A 7,541-nucleotide genomic window follows, 5' to 3' on the forward strand; every position below is an offset into this window, starting at 1 on the left:
ACTGTCTTGCACCCGTTGTAGATGGACATAGAGCTTATCACACCCGATCATCACATGGTGTCTGGGCATGACAAACTTTGGCAACGGTGCATACTCAGGGAGAACACTTCTTGATAATTTTAGTGAAAGATCATCTTAAAATGCTACGTCAATCAAAGCAAGATAAGATGCATAAAGGATAAACATCACATGCAATCAATATAAGTGATATGATATGGCCATCATCATCTTGTGCTTGTGATCTCCATCTCCGAAGCACCGTCGTGATCACCATCGTCACCGGCGCGACACCTTGATCTCCATCGTAGCATCATTGTCGTTACGCCATCTATTGCTTCTACGACTATCGCTACCGCTTAGTGATAAAGTAAAGCAATTACAGGGCGTTTGCATTTCATACAATAAAGCGACAACCATATGGCTCCTGCCAGTTGCCGATAACTTCGGTTACAAAACATGATCATCTCATACAATAAAATATAGCATCACGTCTTAACCATATCACATCACAACATGCCCTGCAAAAACAAGTTAGACGTCCTCTACTTTGTTGTTGCAAATTTTACGTGGATGCTACGGGCTTAGCAAGAACTGTTCTTACCTACGCATCAAAAACCACAACGATAGTTTGTCAAGTTGGTGCTGTTTTAACCTTCGCAAGGACCGGGCGTAGCCACACTCGATTCAGCTAAAGTGAGAGAGACAGACACCCGCCAGCCACCTTTAAGCATGAGTGCTCGTAACGGTGAAACCAGTCTCGCGTAAGCGTACGCGTAATGTCGGTCCGGGCCGCTTCATCTCACAATACCGCCGAACCAAAGTATGACATGCTGGTAAGCAGTATGACTTGTATCGTCCACAACTCACTTGTGTTCTACTCGTGCATATAACATCAACGCATAAAACCTAGGCTCGGATGCCACTGTTGGGGAACGTAGTAATTTCAAAAAAAGTTCCTACGCACACGCAAGATCATGGTGATGGCATAGCAACAAGAGGGGAGAGTGTTGTCCACGTACCCTCGTAGACCGTAAGCGGAAGCGTTATGACAACGCGGTTGATGTAGTCGTACGTCTTCACGATTCGACCGATCCAAGCACCGAACGTACGGCACCTCCGAGTTCAGCACACGTTCAGCTCGATGACGATCCCCGGGCTCCGATCCAGCAAAGCTTCGGGGATGAGTTCCGTCAGCATGACGGTGTGGTGATGATGATGATGCTCTACCGGCGCAGGGCTTCGCCTAAACTCCGCGACGATATATCCGAGGTGGAATATGGTGGAGGGGGGCACCGCACACGGCTAAGGAACGATCCGTAGATCAACTTGTGTGTCTATGGGGTGCCCCCTGCCCCCGTATATAAAGGAGTAAGGGGGGAGGCCGGCCGGCCCCTTGGGCGCGCCAAGGGAGGAGGAATCCTCCTCCTAGTAGGAGTAGGACTCCTCCTTTCCTACTCCTACTAGGAGGGGGAAGGAAGGGGGAGAGGGGGAAGGAAAGGGGGGGGCGCCGCCCCCCTCCTAGTCCAATTCGGACCAGAGGGGGGAGGGGGCGCGCGGCCCATGCTGGCCACCCCTCTCTCCTTTCCCCTAAGGCCCATAAGGCCCAATACTCTCCCGGGGGGTTCCGGTAACCCCTACGGCACTCCGGTTTTCTCCGAAATCACCCGGAACACTTCCGGTGTCTGAATATAGTCGTCCAATATATCAATCTTTATGTCTCGACCATTTCGAGACTCCTCTTCATGTCCGTGATCACATCCGGGACTCCGAACAAACTTCGGTACATCAAAACTTATAAACTCATAATAAAACTGTCATCGTAACGTTAAGCGTGCGGACCCTACGGGTTCGAGAACTATGTAGACATGACCTAGAACCATTCTCGGTCAATAACCAATAGCGGGACCTGGATGCCCATATTGGTTCCTACATATTCTACGAAGATCTTTATCGGTCAAACCGCATAACAACATACGTTGTTCCCTTTGTCATCGGTATGTTACTTGCCCGAGATTTGATCGTCGGTATCCAATACCTAGTTCAATCTCGTTACCGGCAAGTCTCTTTACTCGTTCTGTAACACATCATCTTATAACTAACTCATTAGTTACAATGCTTGCAAGGCTTAGGTGATGAGTATTACCGAGAGGGCCCAGAGATACCTCTCCGACAATTGGAGTGACAAAACCTAATCTCGAATTATGCCAACTCAACATGTACCTTCGGAAACACCTGTAGAGCACCTTTATAATCACCCAGTTACGTTGTGACATTTGATAGCACACAAAGTGTTCTTCCGGTAAACAGGAGTTGCACAATCTCATAGTTGCAGGAACTTTGTATAAGTCATGAAGAAAGCAATAGCAATATACTAAACGATCAAGTGCTAGGCTAACAGAATGGGTCATGTCAATCACATCATTATCCTAATGATGTGATCCCATTAATCAAATGACAACACATGTCTATGGTTAGGAAACATAACCATCTTTGATTAATGAGCTAGTCAAGTAGAGGCATACTAGTGACTTTATGTTTGTCTATGTATTCACACATGTATCATGTTTCCGGTTAATACAATTCTAGCATGAATAATAAACATTTATCATGATATGAGGAAATAAATAATAACTTTATTATTGCCTCTAGGGCATATTTCCTTCAGGCCCTTGTTAGATTATTAGGATTAACATTAGTACTCCCTCCGTCCGGAAATACTTGTCATCAAAATGTATAAAAGGGGATGCATCTAGATGTATTTTAGTTCTAGATACATCTCTTTTTATCCATTTTGATGACAAGTATTTTCGGACGGAGGGAGTACTAAGTTAGTCAAATAGCAGATGACATGTGGACCACTGTTAGTTTTTTCTAAAAAGCTAATTAAAAAATGTGCAAGTCAATGACACATGGGACCACTTGCACTGTTCATCTATTGACTAGTCAATTTTTGACTGGGTCAACTCTGCTCACTGACCCCACTTGTCATGCACTCTGGGTGGCACTGCCCTAGGTGGCAAAAGGATTTACTGTTATTTTCGAATTAAATAAATTCCAGAAAATTAGAAAAAATAATAAACTTTCATAAATCATAGAAAATAATCCGTAACTTGGATGAAAAAGTTTTCTACATGAAAGTTGCTCAGAACAACGAGAGGAATCTAAACCCGTGGTCCGTTCTCCCGCCACACGTCCCTAGCATAGCAAACGTTGAACTTTTCCCCTCCGGTTCATCTGTCTGACAGACGTCCGGAACCGGGAAAACTTTCCCGTATGTTATCCCATTTCACCGGTATCGTGTAGCACCGCGTTAGAACACATCTAGCATCGCTTATTGTCATGATATGCATATGTTGCGTGTATTTGCTGCTTCTTCCCCTTCTTCTCTACGGTAGACCCTGAGACCGATGCTGCCCCTATGATCGACTGCGTCACCAACGACCCCTCCTTGCCAGAGCTTCCAGGCAAGCCCCCCTCTTTTGATCATCCCGATATCGCCCATTCCATCTCTCATGCTTGCATTAAATTTTGCTACTGTTATTGTTTGCTCCTATTCTGATGCATAGCCTGCTTTTGTATCTGTTGTTATACCTTACCTGCTTATCCTAAACTACTTAGTATAGGTTGGTTAGTGATCCATCAGTGACCCCCACCTTGTCCTTGTTGCCCCTGCTTCATCATTGAAGACCCGATCAACGGGATTGAAGACCAGGCCCCAGCACCGCACATCACTTTCCCCTTAGTTGCTCGACACTGCTGGGTTACTATCGAGTGCCGAGGGTGAGACCTCTACAGCACTTCTGATGTTAACCCTGTAGTGTAGCTATTCGGTCGTGGTCATCGAGGGTGATTCCTCCTTAACCACTTCCGATACGACTCTGTCATGCAACCCCTCAAGTGTGAACCTCGGGGGTGATTCCTCTTATGTTCACCTTGATGAGCACATCGAGTGGAATTCACCAGGGTGATTCCTCGGGTTTTCCCCTTGATGTTTGGACACACTGTTACTATGGTTACTATGATTTTACACTGAACCATGTCACTAAAGACGGGTCGACCCTGAGGGGTATCCGCGCGAGCATAATTGCGAGTGATGTGGAGTCGAGTTGACCTGGAAGGTGCCCGAGAGATAATTACGAGGCGTGGTCGGGCATTCTTAGCCCTTGCTGCAAGTCCTCGAGACGGGGCAACGGGGTCACATCCTTCGTGAGTCTCTGCTTGTTACCACGCGTTCCTAATCCATTATGATTTGGATATTTGATCCGAGGGGCCTCTGGCCTGATAGCACTAACCATCACGTGGGCATAGTATGGGCGTTCTGCGTCGTATACATCAGCCGAAGCTTAGTAGACGTCAGCGACTAAGCGACGCGCACCGGGTTGGACTGTGTAAGCGCCTACCTTGTTGAAGGAGGTAGCTAGGTTTGCTCACCGGCCGCGTACGCAACGTGCAGGAGTTCCCGGGGAGATGGCCCATGACCCCTGGGGGCATAGGTTTAGTCCGGCGTGCTGGCCTCTCTATTAAGCCTAGGTCGGGTTGCGGCGTATTGTTTGGCCGAGGCCGGGCATGACCCAGGAAAGTGTGTCCGTCCGGAGTTAATCGACCATGGTGGGTAAGTTGGTGCACCCCTGCAGGGAAGAAAACATCTATCGATAGCCTGTCCTACAGTAACGGACACTCGAAGTTGTATCCCGATCGATACAACTAGAACTGGATACTTGTGATGAGAATTGGATGATGATGAGAATTGGATTGTGATGAGGTGATAACTGGATAGTATGGCTCTGGGATTGCTTTCTCGCAGGGAGTCGAGAAAGGATCTCTGGCCGAGGTTGATAACACTACAACTACTTTACTTTATGCTACTCTACTCCCTCCTGTTTGCTGCAAGATGGTGGTTTCTAGAAGATGCTGGTCTTCGATAGGACTAGGCCTTCTCTCTATTCTGGCATTTCTGCAGCCCAGTCCACATATACAGCCTTCCTTTGATAATGTTGCATATGTAGTGTAGATCCTTGCTTGCGAGTACTTTGGATGAGTACTCACGGTTGCTTTTCTCCCTCTTTTTCCCCTTTTCCATTCTTCTCGGATGACGCAACCAGATGACGGAGTTCCAGGAGCCAGATGACACCTTTGACGACTGCTACTACACCGAGGGCGTCTACTACCACGTGACGGAGACCGCCGATGACCAAGAGTAGTTAGGAGGCTCCCAGGCAGGAGGCCTTGCCTTTTTGATCGTAGATGCTTTTGTGCTAGCCTTCTTAAGGCAAACTTATTTAACTTATGTCTGTACTCAGATATTGTTGCTTCCGCTGACTCGTTTGTATTCAAGCTGATGTATTCAAGCTCTCGAGGCCCCTGGCTTGTAATATAAAGCTTGTATTATTTTAATTTGTGTCTAGAGTTGTGTTGTGATATCTTCCCGTGAGTCCTTGATCTTGATCGTACACATTTGCGTGTATGATTAGTGTACGATTGAATCGAGGGCGTCACATCCTACCTCCTCTGATGGCCACCATGCAACAAGAATTGCATAAAAAATTAAGGAACTCACATCAATTTTGCGCTACAGGTACCCCTGCACATCCACCCCATCCATACATCTCGTCAACTCAGTAGTAAAATAGACATTAAAAATTCTAAGAAAAGATGTTCTAATTGTTCAGGAAAAATAGGGATCCAACAAGAAAGAGTTGCCTACAGTAGTGAAGATCCTAGTAAAATGGTTGTGAGACACTTTGCTAGATTTGTCTGACACTCCTATGTGGCTTTTCGGTTAGACAAGTTTTGTCGTGTTGTAGGCAATTTTCATAATGCTTCTAGGCAACTTCTATTTCTAAAAATAAAATCAACAGTAGGATAGCTTTCTTTTGGTTTGTTTACTGTTTGGGCAATTTGTGCTTGCAGTGCAGGCAAATTTTATGAGTTGAAAACCAATTTATGCAGCTAGCTAATTTGTTTGTTGCCAAAAAAGTAGAAGGGGAAATTAAAAGCAAGTCTTCCTGTAATGTAGGCAATATGTATATAAGTTTTAGGCAACTCATTTTTTTGTTGTGACAGGGAAGCTAACAGCGAGCTACTCAGGAGGCAGAAAAATACTAGTTCCAAAGCTATTAGGGTTCTATGAAGTTTACCTAGAAGTGGCTGGCAAAGCTTCTTGCTTGCAAAGATGGAAAATACTACTCCCGTCCCAAAATAAGTGACTCGACTTTTGTAATAATAAGTGACTGGTACAAAAGTCAAGTCACTTATTTTGGGACGGAGGGAGTACTAAAAAGCAAGTACTTCTGGGATGCAGGCAAAATGCATATAAGTTTGAGGCAACTATTTTTTTGCTGAGAAATAAATTCGGTAGTTCTTTGTGGTTGTGCGAAGCTTACCTAGGAGTGACTGTTGAATCTTCTTGCTATGGCATGTACACAAAACCTCGAAAACGTTGCTTTGACATTGTTTTAGAATTTAGTGCCCCTCTCCCCCTGCAACAAAACAAGCAGAAAAAAGGAAACACGCCTCAGGTCCTGCACCCCCATCAGGTGCTTATGCACTCCAACCCGATCTCGGATCTCCTACACCCACAGCTAGCCCTATGGTTCCTAGAGACCCCCAAAATTGATAAGTAAGGAAGAGCAAAGACTAAATGGACTCTGCATCAAACTCATTAGCTTGCTTGCCCCAAAGAAAAATGATAAAATAAAGTGCAACTAAGGAGCAACTTCTAGTAGATACATGCAATTGCCTACAAATTTCAGGCAAAAGAAATGTGGTCCTATATTCTGTGGAACATCAAGTTGGTGTCCCCCTGGGCAAATGCATTTGTGATTGGAAGCAAGTTGTGATATGATCTAAGCAATTTGCATAGTATATCCAGGTAAACTCCTATTTTTTTAAAAAAAATACGAGATTGAAAAAGGTAGCAACTCGTACTAGGTTTGTAGGCAATTTCCATAGATTCTATAGCCAACTCATTAGCTTGCTTGCTGAAGAAATGTAAAAGTAGTAGTCAAGAGCAACTACTACTGGTTTGTAGGCAATTTGCCTACAAGTTTCTGGAAAAACAAATTGGAACCTATATTGTGTTATTTAACTGGCTGAAGAAACAGCCTGCGTGTTTGAGAATTTATAGAACACCCTAACTCTAGGGGGGGGGGGTCAGTTAACTGGCTTGTAACCTAATGAGAACATATTGATAAGGGGTGGGGGCAGTGAGACATGCGCAAACCCCATCTAAATCCAGGAAAAAAACAAAGGAAAAAAATAAGAGGCCATGCCCCCCGGACTATGCAAAGTACATTGGGGCAAAATACTGTGTGATTGTAGGCAATATAGATATTAAGTTGAGGGCAAAAAAGTGTGATTGTAGGCAAACTGTGTGTTTGATTGCACGCAAAAAATTGTGCTGCCATGTAACATAGGGGCAAAGGAAAACTATTTCCTAATGGATGATAAAATAAAGCAAATATGTATGTAGCTTGTAGGCAACTGTGATGTTGGTCTTAGGCAATTTTTTTATGTACTCTCATGGGACTGTGCATATTCTC

This window comes from Triticum dicoccoides, chromosome 1B, assembly GCF_002162155.2.
Source record: "Triticum dicoccoides isolate Atlit2015 ecotype Zavitan chromosome 1B, WEW_v2.0, whole genome shotgun sequence".
Classification (NCBI taxonomy): domain Eukaryota; kingdom Viridiplantae; phylum Streptophyta; class Magnoliopsida; order Poales; family Poaceae; genus Triticum; species Triticum dicoccoides.